Raw genomic sequence first — 23,383 nt, 5'->3', positions numbered from 1 at the left:
ACAAGAAGTCACGTACAAGAGAGAAAGGTAAAGAAACCGAGTAAGATAAAACAAAGAGAATAATGTAAACAAACACACGGAAAGGATTTAATGGAAGGGGGTGCCATAAACAAAAATACAGTGAACAACGGACGGGATGTCAAAAAAGACAGGGGGTGCCATAAAAAATAGTAAGAAAACTAAAGATATGAAAGACAAGAAGTCACGTAAAAAAGAAAGACAAGAAGTCAGAAAAAGAAAAAGACAAGAAGTCAGAAAAAGAAAAAGACAAGCAGTCACGTAAAAGAAAGAAAGCTAAGCAGAAAAAGAAAAAGACAAGAAGTCAACTTAAGAAAGCCCAAGTGGGAGGAGCTAACAAAAGTATAAAAGGCCAAGAGAGGCAGACAGAAAACAGAAGACACACTGGGTCGGCCTGAAGAAGGCAAAAATATGCCGAAACGTCGCGAACGGCCCAGTTGATACTAAATGTGCACTATAACCCTAGATAAGGGCAATTTTTTGAACCAGGGCAGGGACACCACCACCCGGCCCCATCGATGGCCCGTGCACCTCAGGCTACCAGCTTGCTGGTGGCCTGATTCTTTTCTCAACACCTAACCAGCCAGTGCCTCGTGGGGTTGGGGGTGCCCCTGCCCTCTATCTTACCCTAACCCTAACCATAGGGGGGTCCCTAAAACAAAAAACAAAAAACGAAGACAAGAAGTCACGTACAGAAAAACAAGTAGAAAAAGAAAAGACAAGAAGTCACGTAAAAAAGAAAAACAAGTAGAAAAAGAAAAAGACAAGAAGTCAGAAAAAGAAAAAGACAAGTAGTCACGTACAAGAAAGAAAGATAAGCAGAAAAAGAAAAAGACAAGAAGTCAGAAACAGAAAAAGACAAGAAGTCACGTACAAGAGAGAAAGGTAAAGAAACCGAGTAAGATAAAACAAAGAGAATAATGTAAACAAACACACGGAAAGGATTTAATGGAAGGGGGTGCCATAAACAAAAATACAGTGAACAACGGACGGGATGTCAAAAAAGACAGGGGGTGCCATAAAAAATAGTAAGAAAACTAAAGATATGAAAGACAAGAAGTCACGTAAAAAAGAAAGACAAGAAGTCAGAAAAAGAAAAAGACAAGAAGTCAGAAAAAGAAAAAGACAAGCAGTCACGTAAAAGAAAGAAAGCTAAGCAGAAAAAGAAAAAGACAAGAAGTCAACTTAAGAAAGCCCAAGTGGGAGGAGCTAACAAAAGTATAAAAGGCCAAGAGAGGCAGACAGAAAACAGAAGACACACTGGGTCGGCCTGAAGAAGGCAAAAATATGCCGAAACGTCGCGAACGGCCCAGTTGATACTAAATGTGCACTATAACCCTAGATAAGGGCAATTTTTTGAACCAGGGCAGGGACACCACCACCCGGCCCCATCGATGGCCCGTGCACCTCAGGCTACCAGCTTGCTGGTGGCCTGATTCTTTTCTCAACACCTAACCAGCCAGTGCCTCGTGGGGTTGGGGGTGCCCCTGCCCTCTATCTTACCCTAACCCTAACCATAGGGGGGTCCCTAAAACAAAAAACAAAAAACGAAGACAAGAAGTCACGTACAGAAAAACAAGTAGAAAAAGAAAAGACAAGAAGTCACGTAAAAAAGAAAAACAAGTAGAAAAAGAAAAAGACAAGAAGTCAGAAAAAGAAAAAGACAAGTAGTCACGTACAAGAAAGAAAGATAAGCAGAAAAAGAAAAAGACAAGAAGTCAGAAACAGAAAAAGACAAGAAGTCACGTACAAGAGAGAAAGGTAAAGAAACCGAGTAAGATAAAACAAAGAGAATAATGTAAACAAACACACGGAAAGGATTTAATGGAAGGGGGTGCCATAAACAAAAATACAGTGAACAACGGACGGGATGTCAAAAAAGACAGGGGGTGCCATAAAAAATAGTAAGAAAACTAAAGATATGAAAGACAAGAAGTCACGTAAAAAAGAAAGACAAGAAGTCAGAAAAAGAAAAAGACAAGAAGTCAGAAAAAGAAAAAGACAAGCAGTCACGTAAAAGAAAGAAAGCTAAGCAGAAAAAGAAAAAGACAAGAAGTCAACTTAAGAAAGCCCAAGTGGGAGGAGCTAACAAAAGTATAAAAGGCCAAGAGAGGCAGACAGAAAACAGAAGACACACTGGGTCGGCCTGAAGAAGGCAAAAATATGCCGAAACGTCGCGAACGGCCCAGTTGATACTAAATGTGCACTATAACCCTAGATAAGGGCAATTTTTTGAACCAGGGCAGGGACACCACCACCCGGCCCCATCGATGGCCCGTGCACCTCAGGCTACCAGCTTGCTGGTGGCCTGATTCTTTTCTCAACACCTAACCAGCCAGTGCCTCGTGGGGTTGGGGGTGCCCCTGCCCTCTATCTTACCCTAACCCTAACCATAGGGGGGTCCCTAAAACAAAAAACAAAAAACGAAGACAAGAAGTCACGTACAGAAAAACAAGTAGAAAAAGAAAAGACAAGAAGTCACGTAAAAAAGAAAAACAAGTAGAAAAAGAAAAAGACAAGAAGTCAGAAAAAGAAAAAGACAAGTAGTCACGTACAAGAAAGAAAGATAAGCAGAAAAAGAAAAAGACAAGAAGTCAGAAACAGAAAAAGACAAGAAGTCACGTACAAGAGAGAAAGGTAAAGAAACCGAGTAAGATAAAACAAAGAGAATAATGTAAACAAACACACGGAAAGGATTTAATGGAAGGGGGTGCCATAAACAAAAATACAGTGAACAACGGACGGGATGTCAAAAAAGACAGGGGGTGCCATAAAAAATAGTAAGAAAACTAAAGATATGAAAGACAAGAAGTCACGTAAAAAAGAAAGACAAGAAGTCAGAAAAAGAAAAAGACAAGAAGTCAGAAAAAGAAAAAGACAAGCAGTCACGTAAAAGAAAGAAAGCTAAGCAGAAAAAGAAAAAGACAAGAAGTCAACTTAAGAAAGCCCAAGTGGGAGGAGCTAACAAAAGTATAAAAGGCCAAGAGAGGCAGACAGAAAACAGAAGACACACTGGGTCGGCCTGAAGAAGGCAAAAATATGCCGAAACGTCGCGAACGGCCCAGTTGATACTAAATGTGCACTATAACCCTAGATAAGGGCAATTTTTTGAACCAGGGCAGGGACACCACCACCCGGCCCCATCGATGGCCCGTGCACCTCAGGCTACCAGCTTGCTGGTGGCCTGATTCTTTTCTCAACACCTAACCAGCCAGTGCCTCGTGGGGTTGGGGGTGCCCCTGCCCTCTATCTTACCCTAACCCTAACCATAGGGGGGTCCCTAAAACAAAAAACAAAAAACGAAGACAAGAAGTCACGTACAGAAAAACAAGTAGAAAAAGAAAAGACAAGAAGTCACGTAAAAAAGAAAAACAAGTAGAAAAAGAAAAAGACAAGAAGTCAGAAAAAGAAAAAGACAAGTAGTCACGTACAAGAAAGAAAGATAAGCAGAAAAAGAAAAAGACAAGAAGTCAGAAACAGAAAAAGACAAGAAGTCACGTACAAGAGAGAAAGGTAAAGAAACCGAGTAAGATAAAACAAAGAGAATAATGTAAACAAACACACGGAAAGGATTTAATGGAAGGGGGTGCCATAAACAAAAATACAGTGAACAACGGACGGGATGTCAAAAAAGACAGGGGGTGCCATAAAAAATAGTAAGAAAACTAAAGATATGAAAGACAAGAAGTCACGTAAAAAAGAAAGACAAGAAGTCAGAAAAAGAAAAAGACAAGAAGTCAGAAAAAGAAAAAGACAAGCAGTCACGTAAAAGAAAGAAAGCTAAGCAGAAAAAGAAAAAGACAAGAAGTCAACTTAAGAAAGCCCAAGTGGGAGGAGCTAACAAAAGTATAAAAGGCCAAGAGAGGCAGACAGAAAACAGAAGACACACTGGGTCGGCCTGAAGAAGGCAAAAATATGCCGAAACGTCGCGAACGGCCCAGTTGATACTAAATGTGCACTATAACCCTAGATAAGGGCAATTTTTTGAACCAGGGCAGGGACACCACCACCCGGCCCCATCGATGGCCCGTGCACCTCAGGCTACCAGCTTGCTGGTGGCCTGATTCTTTTCTCAACACCTAACCCCTAACCCCTAACCCTAACCCTAACCCTACCCCTAACCCTAACCCTAACCCTAACCCTAACCCCTAACCCTAACCCAAAACCATTCAGCTTCTCCCGGGAGCTACTCCGACGTGACTTACATAATTACCATAGACGCTTAAAATTGAGAGATTATTTTGACAATGATGACTTTTGCAGGGAGCCCTTTATTCAGCCGTCTGTTTGGGAACCAGAGTGGGGCGCTTTGAGTGACTCGCTTAGAGATCTGATAAGGAGGGACATTCGGTCATTTCATTCCTTCCGTCCGCAGGTGGGTGGGGTAGGTGGGCTCTCGAGGGAGGAACGACAGGCGCTGAAGGATCTGAAAGAGAATGAGAACATTGTAATAAAACCGGCAGATAAAGGGTCCAAAATAATTATCATGGATAAACAGCAGTACAGGCTAGAGGCCCAAAGACAACTTGGCAATACAAAATATTATAAATGTATCCCACATTCCATTCAACCCGAAGTGCAACGGAACATCAGAAAGATCGTTTATTCATTGTATCACAATAAACATATCTCTGCTAAACAACGGGACTATTTATTGGGCCCTGATGATCCACGCCCGCGCTTATTTTACCTTCTGCCTAAAATCCATAAGAGCCCTGACACCTGGACCGTCAAATTTGAAGTCCCACCTGGGAGGCCGATCGTGTCGGATTGTAGTAGCGCTACGTACAATGTGTCGCAGTATATTGATTCGTTTCTCGGACCGCTGTCTAATAAACACCCGAGCTATCTTAAGGATACGTACCACTTTTTGGATATTATCCGCTCTATGCCAGTGCCCGCCAATGCATTTTTATTTACCATAGATATTGACAGTTTATATACAAATATCAATACGGAAATGGGTCTGAGGGCAGTCAGCAATATCTTCCGCCGATATCCAGAGGCTGCGCGTCCGGACGCGGAGATCTTAAAGCTGCTAGAAATATGCCTCGTTAATAATGACTTTCAGTTTGAAGATAAAATCTATTTGCAGATGGAGGGCACGGCGATGGGCCAAAGATATGCCCCTTCTTATGCGAACATTTACATGAGCGAATGGGAGAGAGAGGCTCTGGCCAAATGCCCGCTACAGCCGGTATTTTATTTGCGTTTCCTAGACGACATTGTGGGTGCGTGGACGCACGGGGAGGATGCTTTCCAGCAGTTTGTACAGATATTAAATACACATCACCCATCAATAAAGCTAAAATATGAATACAGCCATGTTGAGATTAACTTTTTAGATACGACGGTTTTTTTCGGGGAGGTGGGGGAAGAAGGGAGGAGGTTACATACGAGAGTTTACTTCAAGCCCACCGACACGCATGCGCTTTTACATAAATCAAGTTACCATCCACCTCATACGTTCCGAGGAATTGTAAAGTCACAAATATTGAGGTTTCATAGAATATGTAGTAGAAGGGAGGATTTCAATAATGCTACCCGCATATTGTTCAAGAGCCTGAAAGGGAGGGGATACTCACGGTCAATGTTGAGAAGAGTATATAAGAATACCCTCTCGAACCTCTGCTCTCAGAGAGCATGCAGGGAGGATGATGAAGGCACTCCCTTCGAGCCAAACGCCATCAGGGATGAAGCTGAAGGGGAGAACATCTTGCCCTTTGTCAGCACGTTCCACGTGAGCTCCAAATCCTTTCTTGACGGTATACAACAAAACCTTGATGATATGAAAGCTCGGGGCCGTACGTTTGAGGTCCGGTTTATTAAGGCCTTTAGGAAGAATCCCAGCTTGGGTGACCTTTTGGTTAGGGCCAAACTGGGGGGGAGAGAAAAAGAACCACCTGATATACTCAAAGGCTATTTAACATATAGCCATATGGTTAGTAATCCACACAGTGGGGCCACTTGGGCGACCACAGGCAGATTTTCTCTTGAAGTAAAAAATGTGATTTATGTGATACGGTGTAGGCGGTGTGGATTAATGTATGTGGGGGAAACTGGGGCCTGTTTGAGAGCACGCCTGCAGCAACACCTGTATGCGATACGGGCGGATCAACCGCGCTCCACAGTGGCAATTCACTTCAGGGAACATACAGAGGATGCCCTGAGCATCATGGGTCTACAGGCCAATCCAGGCTGGTCAGTCGGTCAGCGGAGGAGAATGGAGAGGATATGGACTGACAGGTTGAAAACTTATAGGCCAACAGGCCTGAATGTGCCTGTCTGAGAAACAACTACAGACTCTCCGGTTAATGGTTATTTTGAATAATTTGTTTTGGGTGTAGAATTTTCAGCATTTGGTATTTCTTTGATGTTGTCAATATTAAGTATATGTAGTATATGGTTTGGAATAATCAATTAAGACTCCAATGTCTGAGGGAGGGATAATCCTTAGAATTACAGGTCAGGCTGTGAAAGTATGGTGAGAAATAAAGAAAGTTCAAAAAGAAAAAAATGGTCTGGAAACCTGTTGTTTGCTTTATAACATAGAAGTTTTGTGAACAGATCATATGTGTATTTCTAAGCAAAATGTCACCGAAAAAAAAAAAAAAAAAAAAAAAAAAAAAAAAAAAAAAAAAAAAATACAAAGACTACTTGTCAACATTGAGTATGTTTTCCTGATTGCCATAAGTCCCCATGACAGAACTGCATGGAGGTTGTTTTGAATAGAGTGTAACACTAACAGTGTGAGGTTACATTATAATTACTAACTGCATGGAGTGTGATTATTGTTGAAAATGAATAAGAAAATCAAAAACGATAAAAAACCTTTTCTCTTGGAGGTCACATCCCCTCCAGGGAGTCATGGGAGAAATATGGCTTTGGGACCTTTTATAGTATTGGTGACAGTGCTGGAACTTTCAATGAGTCTGCCTTATGGCCTGGGGGGAATAAAGACATTGGGGGACGGTTTTATGATTTGACAACATATGGAAGAAGGTACAAGACGCACCCAAGAAGAAGAGGAGTATGCTGGAGAGAAGGAGAAGAGCGGAGTAAGTGGAGATGGGATGCTTCAGTAATTCCTAGGACCGTGCACCAAAGTTTGAATTAAAAAACATCTAAGCTATAGTTTCCTAATACCTAACTAGCCTGTGCCAGGAATTTTTATCTGACATCCATCCACGATTCCTAAGAGGACCTCTCAGTAAACAGACTGACTACTCCTTGAAACATAAAACAGCATCTCCTTGGGACAAATGGAGATTACTGAGTTTATTGAATTGTTTTTTTCAAAAAGATCTAATAATCTGAATTTAACAATTTCTTTTTTTGTATCTTCATTGTATAACCTGTGGGATGAGCCTATCCAGGCCACTGGACTCTAAACCTAACCATTGCCTTAAGAAAGTGTCCCTAGAATGTGGATAATTTGGAGGATGGTCTTAACCAGACACATGGCCCTAAACCTAACCACCTTGGCTTGGCAGACACTATTAGAGATGGAGAATTAAAAGGGAAGATGACTTTGCCCAGGCTGCATGACCCTAAACTTAACATCTTGGGGGAAATATTAACAGTTGGTAACTGCACTTGGGAAACCTAAACCTCATAGTGGGGAGTTAATTTCTTAAAAATGCCAAGCATTTGAGGTAAGGGGGCCATGAAATAAGAATTAATTTACCCTCTTATTTATTTTGAGGCCTCCGCTGACCGACTGGACCTCTTACCTGATTTCGTTGTAGTGAGGTCTTCCCCCCATCGTCTATTGGGGAGTATAACGGCTGTCCTAGTGCAATAAGATAAGCAGCCTTTTAAGTTGTGGTTTTCGTTGATTGTTTATGCAATTACTTTTAAAAAACCATTCTTAATATAGGGTCCTTATTATTATGGGTTGCCTTACATAGCCGTTTTATTTTTGGAATGAAGGTGAATATGGGTTGATTGTTTATTTAGTTTTTATAGATTTTTCTATGTATTTTTTTTCTTTTTTCTTTCCCTGTTTTTCACGTTCCTGCTCCGGATGTTACCCGTTGTCGGGTTCTCCCCCTGGTCCGCGACAGCCCTAAGACTCCCTCCGGACCCCACCCCCTTACCTAGTTTTTATTATAATTTTCTCTCCATCCCCATTTGACCTATATTTTTCTTAATTTTAGTTTTTTTCCATCCCTCTTGCTTTTCAGAAGATATTATTTTGTGTTCACCTTCCTTCTTATAAAATAATGTCTTTTTATAAGTCTACATATATACATATATTTTATTAAACCATCCTCAGCAGGATGTTGTTTTTAATCATAACAGATTATATCATGGTTTTATATTCTTTTTATATTTTTTTATGGTTATTTTAATTTTTTCTTATTAATTCCATATGATATTTTAAAGGTTTTTATTCTCATTTTTAATATCGTTGTTCTTTTAGAGAGAGGCCTGGACACCTTTTATTGGGGAGGGATTTGGTCACATGTAATACCCATGTAACCTATGATTACCAATCCTGGGAGGGGCCCAGGACTTGGGCATCTCCCAGGAAATGTTTTTAAATGCCTCGTTCCTTCCGGACACCCAGTAGCATGTATCCCTCTGAAGAAGCGGTAACTCCGCGAAACGTCAGGGATGCTAGACTAAACTTATTGGAAGAAAGGCGACTTTTTTTAGCCCTTCCAGAGATGGGCAACAAGTAACTTTGTTTAGCCCAGTCATATGAAAGACTATTTTAATTGACAAACTTTTTACAACTGTAAAGTGGGGAGTTTTTATTTTCACCTGTAGTGAAGTGACCGTGAAACTCTAAACGGGAAGTGAGAGGTGGCGTTGGATCTGAGCGAGGCATCGATTTGTGCACCTAAACCCTCTTGTTTTTTTGAGTCTTCACCGACCAACAGACACTGACGCGGGGACGCCCGTGGTCGGTGGGACTACCATATTGTTCGGGTCCAGGATGGAGGCACACCGGTCGGAAACGCCACAACTGCCAGAAAACGACATGCAGGATGGCGGGTGGACGTTTCCACGCCACCAGCGAAGAGCACGGAGGAGGCAGAGATCACCGAGCCTGAAGCGAGTGGTCCAACAAACACAAAGAAACTCAGGTGAGCTCCCCACTGACAAATATAAGGTACAAAACGATAACTTTGAAACCTTAGGTGAAAGTTTGTCTGGTGATGGTCTGGCTACGCATGCTGGGGGTCGGGAGGGGACGAGGCACGGGGAGGGATGGGGTCGCCCGAACATGAGACGTGTCAGACAACAAGGAGGACAAGATGCTCCCGCACCAAAGCGTGCACTTGATACCGACACAAGGAAGAGTGCGAAGAATATATTTAAATTAATACGGACAGTACACCATAAAAGTGTCATTGAAGAAGCACGCGACACGGGCTTATACCCCAGGGGTATGATAAAACAGGTGTCCAGGCTCTCTAGTTTTATAAAACCGGCTGTGCCCACAGAACAAGTTAGGAGGCAACTTGATCAAAACACAGACTCTTGGATGTCTAAAAACTTAGATATTCTTTATGATCATTATGCCACTGTCATTGAATCTTTAAAGGAAACTAGAAAGACTGAGGTGTCATTTCAGGTGGCAAAGACGTGGGCTTTTAAAAGATACGGGGCTCGCTTACGTGTTTCTACAATGTCAACAGTTGAAACTCTGCTTAAATCGTCAGGGGAAGAGGGTGGAGGGAGGGCCCGTTCGGAGGCCGGCCACACACGGGAACAGAATACAGTACAGAGGGAGGGAAGATCGGGGGTAATGCCGATTGATCTGAGAGATGATAATGAATTTCCGCCCTTACCTACAGTGGTTAAAAACCAGACTGCTAGTAGCAGTAATACACAAAATGTTTCCCATCAGAAAAACATATCGTTGGGAAAAAGGAAAACTATTGTAGAAGAGCTGAATGAGCTGCAGACTGTGAATGCCCGTGCGCCGGCCACCGCGGGAGCTCTCCCGAAGGGGAGAAATGTAGATGGGGGGAAGACGGGAGAGGGTGGGAGTAGGGTGGAGACAACAGCCAGAATTAGATCAAACGTGGTGGTTGACTTAGATGAAACCGATGACATTCTGCCTGCCTCTTTGTGCTCTCCCCCTGTGTGTCCCAGAAATACTGTGCGCCGTGACTTGCCCTTAACGGCCGCGAACAGGTTGCCATCTGAGCCTGCCACCCCTTCAGTTTCTTGCTCCACGTCTCGCGCAGGAGACCGGACGAATGGTCCGGACCCTATAATGAAACAACAACAAAAGCGAGTAAAAATCCAAACCTCTGCTGAAACAGGTGATAAGGTAGTGGGTGAAATGACGATTGAGGCCCTGCAACAGCAGGAGCCGGCGGGAAACCTGAGCAGTGACTCATTGGACCGCTCTGATCCCCACTATTATAATATTAAGAGTAATTTTCACCTTAGCGAGGAGGATAATGAGAGCGATGGCTCGGTGGCAGAGTTCAAAACCGTGCGGCGAATAAAGCAGGGGGAGTCTCACAGTGGACGCGGGATTACGGGAAAGGGAGATCTGGTCGAGGCGGAGGGGGAGATGAGGGGCGCAGAGGGGGGCTACCATACACCTACTTACCATCGGGCGAGGCCTAGTAGGAAACTGCAGGATTGGAGAATCAAAGTTGACAAACCTGTGGTTTTCTTGGGCGACTCTAATTTAAATAGGATACCCCCCTTCCAGAATGATCAGATTCAGGTAGAGAGCTACCCGGGTGCGAATTTTTATCACTTTTTTAATCTGTTGGAAATGACACCGGTGTGTGAAAGTACGGCAATGGTGATTTTGTCTGTAGGCCTTAACAATAAGGACCAGGATCCCCAGAAGACCTCAATTAAACAACTACGTAAGGTAGTGAATGGGGCGAAAGCCGTTTTTCCGAATGCGGACATTTTTGTAGCCCACATCCACTTTTCCAAATCACTGTCCAAACTCCAACAGACAAATCTCACTATGATCAATAACTTCATCAGTACACATTATAATTATTTACCTTGTATAGCACAACAACACTTCCATACCGTAGCTGATGGTATTCATTGGACAGGTGAGACTGCTAAAAAAATCTTTGACTGCTGGTGTGAAAGCCTGCGACTGAACGTGGGTTTAGAGGAGTGACAGAGCCGTGCACGGAGCAGCGGATTGAGGATAAGACTCCTGTTCCCCTGCCAGATTTAGATTGGTCCTCTCCCTCTAATGTGTTGAACCTTTCTAGGCTTTTTGTCCCATCACCAACACAATTAGGTTTATTGGAGAAGGGCCTTACTTTCAGCCCAAAACCATTCAGCTTCTCCCGGGAGCTACTCCGACGTGACTTACATAATTACCATAGACGCTTAAAATTGAGAGATTATTTTGACAATGATGACTTTTGCAGGGAGCCCTTTATTCAGCCGTCTGTTTGGGAACCAGAGTGGGGCGCTTTGAGTGACTCGCTTAGAGATCTGATAAGGAGGGACATTCGGTCATTTCATTCCTTCTGTCCGCAGGTGGGTGGGGTAGGTGGGCTCTCGAGGGAGGAACGACAGGCGCTGAAGGATCTGAAAGAGAATGAGAACATTGTAATAAAACCGGCAGATAAAGGGTCCAAAATAATTATCATGGATAAACAGCAGTACAGGCTAGAGGCCCAAAGACAACTTGGCAATACAAAATATTATAAATGTATCCCACATTCCATTCAACCCGAAGTGCAACGGAACATCAGAAAGATCGTTTATTCATTGTATCACAATAAACATATCTCTGCTAAACAACGGGACTATTTATTGGGCCCTGATGATCCACGCCCGCGCTTATTTTACCTTCTGCCTAAAATCCATAAGAGCCCTGACACCTGGACCGTCAAATTTGAAGTCCCACCTGGGAGGCCGATCGTGTCGGATTGTAGTAGCGCTACGTACAATGTGTCGCAGTATATTGATTCGTTTCTCGGACCGCTGTCTAATAAACACCCGAGCTATCTTAAGGATACGTACCACTTTTTGGATATTATCCGCTCTATGCCAGTGCCCGCCAATGCATTTTTATTTACCATAGATATTGACAGTTTATATACAAATATCAATACGGAAATGGGTCTGAGGGCAGTCAGCAATATCTTCCGCCGATATCCAGAGGCTGCGCGTCCGGACGCGGAGATCTTAAAGCTGCTAGAAATATGCCTCGTTAATAATGACTTTCAGTTTGAAGATAAAATCTATTTGCAGATGGAGGGCACGGCGATGGGCCAAAGATATGCCCCTTCTTATGCGAACATTTACATGAGCGAATGGGAGAGAGAGGCTCTGGCCAAATGCCCGCTACAGCCGGTATTTTATTTGCGTTTCCTAGACGACATTGTGGGTGCGTGGACGCACGGGGAGGATGCTTTCCAGCAGTTTGTACAGATATTAAATACACATCACCCATCAATAAAGCTAAAATATGAATACAGCCATGTTGAGATTAACTTTTTAGATACGACGGTTTTTTTCGGGGAGGTGGGGGAAGAAGGGAGGAGGTTACATACGAGAGTTTACTTCAAGCCCACCGACACGCATGCGCTTTTACATAAATCAAGTTACCATCCACCTCATACGTTCCGAGGAATTGTAAAGTCACAAATATTGAGGTTTCATAGAATATGTAGTAGAAGGGAGGATTTCAATAATGCTACCCGCATATTGTTCAAGAGCCTGAAAGGGAGGGGATACTCACGGTCAATGCTGAGAAGAGTATATAAGAATACCCTCTCGAACCTCTGCTCTCAGAGAGCATGTAGGGAGGATGATGAAGGCACTCCCTTCGAGCCAAACGCCATCAGGGATGAAGCTGAAGGGGAGAACATCTTGCCCTTTGTCAGCACGTTCCACGTGAGCTCCAAATCCTTTCTTGACGGTATACAACAAAACCTTGATGATATGAAAGCTCGGGGCCGTACGTTTGAGGTCCGGTTTATTAAGGCCTTTAGGAAGAATCCCAGCTTGGGTGACCTTTTGGTTAGGGCCAAACTGGGGGGGAGAGAAAAAGAACCACCTGATATACTCAAAGGCTATTTAACATATAGCCATATGGTTAGCAATCCACACAGTGGGGCCACTTGGGCGACCACAGGCAGATTTTCTCTTGAAGTAAAAAATGTGATTTATGTGATACGGTGTAGGCGGTGTGGATTAATGTATGTGGGGGGAACTGGGGCCTGTTTGAGAGCACGCCTGCAGCAACACCTGTATGCGATACGGGCGGATCAACCGCGCTCCACAGTGGCAATTCACTTCAGGGAACATACAGAGGATGCCCTGAGCATCATGGGTCTACAGGCCAATCCAGGCTGGTCAGTCGGTCAGCGGAGGAGAATGGAGAGGATATGGACTGACAGGTTGAAAACTTATAGGCCAACAGGCCTGAATGTGCCTGTCTGAGAAACAACTACAGACTCTCCGGTTAATGGTTATTTTGAATAATTTGTTTTGGGTGTAGAATTTTTAGCATTTGGTATTTCTTTGATGTTGTCAATATTAAGTATATGTAGTATATGGTTTGGAATAATCAATTAAGACTCCAATGTCTGAGGGAGGGAGAATCCTTAGAATTACAGGTCAGGCTGTGAAAGTATGGTGAGAAATAAAGAAAGTTCAAAAAGAAAAAATGGTCTGGAAACCTGTTGTTTGCTTTATAACATAGAAGTTCTGTGAACAGATCATATGGGTATTTCTAAGCAAAATGTCACCGAAAAAAAAAAAAAAAAAAAAAAAAAAAAAAAAAAAAAAAAAAAAAAAAAAAAAAAAAAAAAAAAAAAAAAATATACAAAGACTACTTGTCAACATTGAGTATGTTTTCCTGATTGCCATAAGTCCCCATGACAGAACTGCATGGAGGTTGTTTTGAATAGAGTGTAACACTAACAGTGTGAGGTTACATTATAATTACTAACTGCATGGAGTGTGATTATTGTTGAAAATGAATAAGAAAATCAAAAACGATAAAAAACCTTTTCTCTTGGAGGTCACATCCCCTCCAGGGAGTCATGGGAGAAATATGGCTTTGGGACCTTTTATAGTATTGGTGACAGTGCTGGAACTTTCAATGAGTCTGCCTTATGGCCTGGGGGGAATAAAGACATTGGGGGACGGTTTTATGATTGACAACATATGGAAGAAGGTACAAGACGCACCCAAGAAGAAGAGGAGTATGCTGGAGAGAAGGAGAAGAGCGGAGTAAGTGGAGATGGGATGCTTCAGTAATTCCTAGGACCGTGCACCAAAGTTTGAATTAAAAAACATCTAAGCTATAGTTTCCTAATACCTAACTAGCCTGTGCCAGGAATTTTTATCTGACATCCATCCACGATTCCTAAAAGGACCTCTCAGTAAACAGACTGACTACTCCTTGAAACATAAAACAGCATCTCCTTGGGACAAATGGAGATTACTGAGTTTATTGAATTGTTTTTTTCAAAAAGATCTAATAATCTGAATTTAACAATTTCTTTTTTTGTATCTTCATTGTATAACCTGTGGGATGAGCCTACCCAGGCCACTGGACTCTAAACCTAACCATTGCCTTAAGAAAGTGTCCCTAGAATGTGGATAATTTGGAGGATGGTCTTAACCAGACACATGGCCCTAAACCTAACCACCTTGGCTTGGCAGACACTATTAGAGATGGAGAATTAAAAGGGAAGATGACTTTGCCCAGGCTGCATGACCCTAAACTTAACATCTTGGGGGAAATATTAACAGTTGGTAACTGCACTTGGGAAACCTAAACCTCATAGTGGGGAGTTAATTTCTTAAAAATGCCAAGCATTTGAGGTAAGGGGGCCATGAAATAAGAATTAATTTACCCTCTTATTTATTTTGAGGCCTCCGCTGACCGACTGGACCTTTTACCTGATTTCGTTGTAGTGAGGTCTTCCCCCCATCATCTATTGGGGAGTATAACGGCTGTCCTAGTGCAATAAGATAAGCAGCCTTTTAAGTTGTGGTTTTCGTTGATTGTTTATGCAATTACTTTTAAAAAACCATTCTTAATATAGGGTCCTTATTATTATGGGTTGCCTTACATAGCCGTTTTATTTTTGGAATGAAGGTGAATATGGGTTGATTGTTTATTTAGTTTTTATAGATTTTTCTATGTATTTTTTTTCTTTTTTCTTTCCCTGTTTTTCACGTTCCTGCTCCGGATGTTACCCGTTGTCGGGTTCTCCCCCTGGTCCGCGACAGCCCTAAGACTCCCTCCGGACCCCACCCCCTTACCTAGTTTTTATTATAATTTTCTCTCCATCCCCATTTGACCTATATTTTTCTTAATTTTAGTTTTTTTCCATCCCTCTTGCTTTTCAGAAGATATTATTTTGTGTTCACCTTCTTTCTTATAAAATAATGTTTTTTTATAAGTCTACATATATACATATATTTTATTAAACCATCCTCAGCAGGATGTTGTTTTTAATCATAACAGATTATATCATGGTTTTATATTCTTTTTATATTTTTTTATGGTTATTTTAATTTTCTCTTATTAATTCCATATGATATTTTAAAGGTTTTTATTCTTATTTTTAATATCGTTGTTCTTTTAGAGAGAGGCCTGGACACCTTTTATTGGGGAGGGATTTGGTCACATGTAATACCCATGTAACCTATGATTACCAATCCTGGGAGGGGCCCAGGACTTGGGCATCTCCCAGGAAATGTTTTTAAATGCCTCGCTCCTTCCGGACACCCAGTAGCATGTATCCCTCTGAAGAAGCGGTAACTCCGCGAAACGTCAGGGATGCTAGACTAAACTTATTGGAAGAAAGGCGACTTTTTTTAGCCCTTCCAGAGATGGGCAACAAGTAACTTTGTTTAGCCCAGTCACATGAAAGACTATTTTAATTGACAAACTTTTTTTACAACTGTAAAGTGGGGAGTTTTTATTTCACCTGTAGTGAAGTGACCGTGAACTCTAAACGGGAAGTGAGAGGTGGCGTTGGATCTGAGCGAGGCATCGGTTTGTGCACCTAAACCCTCTTGTTTTTTTGAGTCTTCACCGACCAACAGACACTGACGCGGGGACGCCCGTGGTCGGTGGGACTACCATATTGTTCGGGTCCAGGATGGAGGCACACCGGTCGGAAACGCCACAACTGCCAGAAAACGACATGCAGGATGGCGGGTGGACGTTTCCACGCCACCAGCGAAGAGCACGGAGGAGGCAGAGATCACTGAGCCTGAAGCGAGTGGTCCAACAAACACAAAGAAACTCAGGTGAGCTCCCCACTGACAAATATAAGGTACAAAACGATAACTTTGAAACCTTAGGTGAAAGTTTGTCTGGTGATGGTCTGGCTACGCATGCTGGGGGTCGGGAGGGGACGAGGCACGGGGAGGGATGGGGTCGCCCGAACATGAGACGTGTCAGACAACAAGGAGGACAAGATGCTCCCGCACCAAAGCGTGCACTTGATACCGACACAAGGAAGAGTGCGAAGAATATATTTAAATTAATACGGACAGTACACCATAAAAGTGTGATCGAAGAAGCACGCGACACGGGCTTATACCCCAGGGGTATGATAAAACAGGTGTCCAGGCTCTCTAGTTTTATAAAACCGGCTGTGCCCACAGAACAAGTTAGGAGGCAACTTGATCAAAACACAGACTCTTGGATGTCTAAAAACTTAGATATTCTTTATGATCATTATGCCACTGTCATTGAATCTTTAAAGGAAACTAGAAAGACTGAGGTGTCATTTCAGGTGGCAAAGACGTGGGCTTTTAAAAGATACGGGGCTCGCTTACGTGTTTCTACAATGTCAACAGTTGAAACTCTGCTTAAATCGTCAGGGGAAGAGGGTGGAGGGAGGGCCCGTTCGGAGGCCGGCCACACACGGGAACAGAATACAGTACAGAGGGAGGGAAGATCGGGGGTAATGCCGATTGATCTGAGAGATGATAATGAATTTCCGCCCTTACCTACAGTGGTTAAAAACCAGACTGCTAGTAGCAGTAATACACAAAATGTTTCCCATCAGAAAAACCTATCGTTGGGAAAAAGGAAAACTATTGTAGAAGAGCTGAATGAGCTGCAGACTGTGAATGCCCGTGCGCCGGCCACCGCGGGAGCTCTCCCGAAGGGGAGAAATGTAGATGGGGGGAAGACGGGAGAGGGTGGGAGTAGGGTGGAGACAACAGCCAGAATTAGATCAAACGTGGTGGTTGACTTAGATGAAACCGATGACATTCTGCCTGCCTCTTTGTGCTCTCCCCCTGTGTGTCCCAGAAATACTGTGCGCCGTGACTTGCCCTTAACGGCCGCGAACAGGTTGCCATCTGAGCCTGCCACCCTTTCAGTTTCTTGCTCCACGTCTCGCGCAGGAGACCGGACGAATGGTCCGGACCCTATAATGAAACAACAACAAAAGCGAGTAAAAATCCAAACCTCTGCTGAAACAGGTGATAAGGTAGTGGGTGAAATGACGATTGAGGCCCTGCAACAGCAGGAGCCGGCGGGAAACCTGAGCAGTGACTCATTGGACCGCTCTGATCCCCACTATTATAATATTAAGAGTAATTTTCACCTTAGCGAGGAGGATAATGAGAGCGATGGCTCGGTGGCAGAGTTCAAAACCGTGCGGCGAATAAAGCAGGGGGAGTCTCACAGTGGACGCGGGATTACGGGAAAGGGAGATCTGGTCGAGGCGGGGGGGGAGATGAGGGGCGCAGAGGGGGGCTACCATACACCTACTTACCATCGGGCGAGGCCTAGTAGGAAACTGCAGGATTGGAGAATTAAAGTTGACAAACCTGTGGTTTTCTTGGGCGACTCCAATTTAAATAGGATACCCCCCTTCCAGAATGATCAGATTCAGGTAGAGAGCTACCCGGGTGCGAATTTTTATCACTTTTTTAATCTGTTGGAAATGACACCGGTGTGTGAAAGTACGGCAATGGTGATTTTGTCTGTAGGCCTTAACAATAAGGACCAGGATCCCCAGAAGACCTCAATTAAACAACTACGTAAGGTAGTGAATGGGGCGAAAGCCGTTTTCCCGAATGCGGACATTTTTGTAGCCCACATCCACTTTTCCAAATCACTGTCCAAACTCCAACAGACAAATCTCACTATGATCAATAACTTCATCAGTACACATTATAATTATTTACCTTGTATAGCACAACAACACTTCCATACCGTAGCTGATGGTATTCATTGGACAAGTGAGACTGCTAAAAAAATCTTTGACTGCTGGTGTGAAAGCCTGCGACTGAACGTGGGTTTAGAGGAGTGACAGAGCCGTGCACGGAGCAGCGGATTGAGGATAAGACTCCTGTTCCCCTGCCAGATTTAGATTGGTCCTCTCCCTCTAATGTGTTGAACCTTTCTAGGCTTTTTGTCCCATCACCAACACAATTAGGTTTATTGGAGAAGGGCCTTACTTTCAGCCCAAAACCATTCAGCTTCTCCCGGGAGCTACTCCGACGTGACTTACATAATTACCATAGACGCTTAAAATTGAGAGATTATTTTGACAATGATGACTTTTGCAGGGAGCCCTTTATTCAGCCGTCTGTTTGGGAACCAGAGTGGGGCGCTTTGAGTGACTCGCTTAGAGATCTGATAAGGAGGGACATTCGGTCATTTCATTCCTTCTGTCCGCAGGTGGGTGGGGTAGGTGGGCTCTCGAGGGAGGAACGACAGGCGCTGAAGGATCTGAAAGAGAATGAGAACATTGTAATAAAACCGGCAGATAAAGGGTCCAAAATAATTATCATGGATAAACAGCAGTACAGGCTAGAGGCCCAAAGACAACTTGACAATACAAAATATTATAAATGTATCCCACATTCCATTCAACCCGAAGTGCAACGGAACATCAGAAAGATCGTTTATTCATTGTATCACAATAAACATATCTCTGCTAAACAACGGGACTATTTATTGGGCCCTGATGATCCACGCCCGCGCTTATTCTACCTTCTGCCTAAAATCCATAAGAGCCCTGACACCTGGACCGTCAAATTTGAAGTCCCACCTGGGAGGCCGATCGTGTCGGATTGTAGTAGCGCTACGTACAATGTGTCGCAGTATATTGATTCGTTTCTCGGACCGCTGTCTAATAAACACCCGAGCTATCTTAAGGATACGTACCACTTTTTGGATATTATCCGCTCTATGCCAGTGCCCGCCAATGCATTTTTATTTACCATAGATATTGACAGTTTATATACAAATATCAATACGGAAATGGGTCTGAGGGCAGTCAGCAATATCTTCCGCCGATATCCAGAGGCTGCGCGTCCGGACGCGGAGATCTTAAAGCTGCTAGAAATATGCCTCGTTAATAATGACTTTCAGTTTGAAGATAAAATCTATTTGCAGATGGAGGGCACGGCGATGGGCCAAAGATATGCCCCTTCTTATGCGAACATTTACATGAGCGAATGGGAGAGAGAGGCTCTGGCCAAATGCCCGCTACAGCCGGTATTTTATTTGCGTTTCCTAGACGACATTGTGGGTGCGTGGACGCACGGGGAGGATGCTTTCCAGCAGTTTGTACAGATATTAAATACACATCACCCATCAATAAAGCTAAAATATGAATACAGCCATGTTGAGATTAACTTTTTAGATACGACGGTTTTTTTCGGGGAGGTGGGGGAAGAAGGGAGGAGGTTACATACGAGAGTTTACTTCAAGCCCACCGACACGCATGCGCTTTTACATAAATCAAGTTACCATCCACCTCATACGTTCCGAGGAATTGTAAAGTCACAAATATTGAGGTTTCATAGAATATGTAGTAGAAGGGAGGATTTCAATAATGCTACCCGCATATTGTTCAAGAGCCTGAAAGGGAGGGGATACTCACGGTCAATGCTGAGAAGAGTATATAAGAATACCCTCTCGAACCTCTGCTCTCAGAGAGCATGTAGGGAGGATGATGAAGGCACTCCCTTCGAGCCAAACGCCATCAGGGATGAAGCTGAAGGGGAGAACATCTTGCCCTTTGTCAGCACGTTCCACGTGAGCTCCAAATCCTTTCTTGACGGTATACAACAAAACCTTGATGATATGAAAGCTCGGGGCCGTACGTTTGAGGTCCGGTTTATTAAGGCCTTTAGGAAGAATCCCAGCTTGGGTGACCTTTTGGTTAGGGCCAAACTGGGGGGGAGAGAAAAAGAACCACCTGATATACTCAAAGGCTATTTAACATATAGCCATATGGTTAGCAATCCACACAGTGGGGCCACTTGGGCGACCACAGGCAGATTTTCTCTTGAAGTAAAAAATGTGATTTATGTGATACGGTGTAGGCGGTGTGGATTAATGTATGTGGGGGAAACTGGGGCCTGTTTGAGAGCACGCCTGCAGCAACACCTGTATGCGATACGGGCGGATCAACCGCGCTCCACAGTGGCAATTCACTTCAGGGAACATACAGAGGATGCCCTGAGCATCATGGGTCTACAGGCCAATCCAGGCTGGTCAGTCGGTCAGCGGAGGAGAATGGAGAGGATATGGACTGACAGGTTGAAAACTTATAGGCCAACAGGCCTGAATGTGCCTGTCTGAGAAACAACTACAGACTCTCCGGTTAATGGTTATTTTGAATAATTTGTTTTGGGTGTAGAATTTTTAGTATTTGGTATTTCTTTGATGTTGTCAATATTAAGTATATGTAGTATATGGTTTGGAATAATCAATTAAGACTCCAATGTCTGAGGGAGGGAGAATCCTTAGAATTACAGGTCAGGCTGTGAAAGTATGGTGAGAAATAAAGAAAGTTCAAAAAGAAAAAAATGGTCTGGAAACCTGTTGTTTGTTTTATAACATAGAAGTTCTGTGAACAGATCATATGGGTATTTCTAAGCAAAATGTCACCGAAAAAAAAAAAAAAAAAAAAAAAAAAAAAAAAAAAAAAAAAAAAAAAAATACAAAGACTACTTGTCAACATTGAGTATGTTTTCCTGATTGCCATAAGTCCCCATGACAGAACTGCATGGAGGTTGTTTTGAATAGAGTGTAACACTAACAGTGTGAGGTTACATTATAATTACTAACTGCATGGAGTGTGATTATTGTTGAAAATGAATAAGAAAATCAAAAACGATAAAAAACCTTTTCTCTTGGAGGTCACATCCCCTCCAGGGAGTCATGGGAGAAATATGGCTTTGGGACCTTTTATAGTATTGGTGACAGTGCTGGAACTTTCAATGAGTCTGCCTTATGGCCTGGGGGGAATAAAGACATTGGGGGACGGTTTTATGATTGACAACATATGGAAGAAGGTACAAGACGCACCCAAGAAGAAGAGGAGTATGCTGGAGAGAAGGAGAAGAGCGGAGTAAGTGGAGATGGGATGCTTCAGTAATTCCTAGGACCGTGCACCAAAGTTTGAATTAAAAAACATCTAAGCTATAGTTTCCTAATACCTAACTAGCCTGTGCCAGGAATTTTTATCTGACATCCATCCACGATTCCTAAAAGGACCTCTCAGTAAACAGACTGACTACTCCTTGAAACATAAAACAGCATCTCCTTGGGACAAATGGAGATTACTGAGTTTATTGAATTGTTTTTTTCAAAAAGATCTAATAATCTGAATTTAACAATTTCTTTTTTTGTATCTTCATTGTATAACCTGTGGGATGAGCCTATCCAGGCCACTGGACTCTAAACCTAACCATTGCCTTAAGAAAGTGTCCCTAGAATGTGGATAATTTGGAGGATGGTCTTAACCAGACACATGGCCCTAAACCTAACCACCTTGGCTTGGCAGACACTATTAGAGATGGAGAATTAAAAGGGAAGATGACTTTGCCCAGGCTGCATGACCCTAAACTTAACATCTTGGGGGAAATATTAACAGTTGGTAACTGCACTTGGGAAACCTAAACCTCATAGTGGGGAGTTAATTTCTTAAAAATGCCAAGCATTTGAGGTAAGGGGGCCATGAAATAAGAATTAATTTACCCTCTTATTTATTTTGAGGCCTCCGCTGACCGACTGGACCTCTTACCTGATTTCGTTGTAGTGAGGTCTTCCCCCCATCGTCTATTGGGGAGTATAACGGCTGTCCTAGTGCAATAAGATAAGCAGCCTTTTAAGTTGTGGTTTTCGTTGATTGTTTATGCAATTACTTTTAAAAAACCATTCTTAATATAGGGTCCTTATTATTATGGGTTGCCTTACATAGCCGTTTTATTTTTGGAATGAAGGTGAATATGGGTTGATTGTTTATTTAGTTTTTATAGATTTTTCTATGTATTTTTTTTCTTTTTTCTTTCCCTGTTTTTCACGTTCCTGCTCCGGATGTTACCCGTTGTCGGGTTCTCCCCCTGGTCCGCGACAGCCCTAAGACTCCCTCCGGACCCCACCCCCTTACCTAGTTTTTATTATAATTTTCTCTCCATCCCCATTTGACCTATATTTTTCTTAATTTTAGTTTTTTTCCATCCCTCTTGCTTTTCAGAAGATATTATTTTGTGTTCACCTTCCTTCTTATAAAATAATGTCTTTTTATAAGTCTACATATATACATATATTTTATTAAACCATCCTCAGCAGGATGTTGTTTTTAATCATAACAGATTATATCATGGTTTTATATTCTTTTTATATTTTTTTATGGTTATTTTAATTTTTTCTTATTAATTCCATATGATATTTTAAAGGTTTTTATTCTCATTTTTAATATCGTTGTTCTTTTAGAGAGAGGCCTGGACACCTTTTATTGGGGAGGGATTTGGTCACATGTAATACCCATGTAACCTATGATTACCAATCCTGGGAGGGGCCCAGGACTTGGGCATCTCCCAGGAAATGTTTTTAAATGCCTCGTTCCTTCCGGACACCCAGTAGCATGTATCCCTCTGAAGAAGCGGTAACTCCGCGAAACGTCAGGGATGCTAGACTAAACTTATTGGAAGAAAGGCGACTTTTTTTAGCCCTTCCAGAGATGGGCAACAAGTAACTTTGTTTAGCCCAGTCATATGAAAGACTATTTTAATTGACAAACTTTTTACAACTGTAAAGTGGGGAGTTTTTATTTTCACCTGTAGTGAAGTGACCGTGAAACTCTAAACGGGAAGTGAGAGGTGGCGTTGGATCTGAGCGAGGCATCGATTTGTGCACCTAAACCCTCTTGTTTTTTTGAGTCTTCACCGACCAACAGACACTGACGCGGGGACGCCCGTGGTCGGTGGGACTACCATATTGTTCGGGTCCAGGATGGAGGCACACCGGTCGGAAACGCCACAACTGCCAGAAAACGACATGCAGGATGGCGGGTGGACGTTTCCACGCCACCAGCGAAGAGCACGGAGGAGGCAGAGATCACCGAGCCTGAAGCGAGTGGTCCAACAAACACAAAGAAACTCAGGTGAGCTCCCC

The sequence above is a fragment of the Copadichromis virginalis genome, linkage group LG2, assembly GCF_057382275.1.
Source record: "Copadichromis virginalis isolate Kocher_CV1m ecotype Utaka linkage group LG2, C_Virginalis_male_GT1.1, whole genome shotgun sequence".
Classification (NCBI taxonomy): domain Eukaryota; kingdom Metazoa; phylum Chordata; class Actinopteri; order Cichliformes; family Cichlidae; genus Copadichromis; species Copadichromis virginalis.
This window is presented reverse-complemented; position numbering follows the sequence as displayed.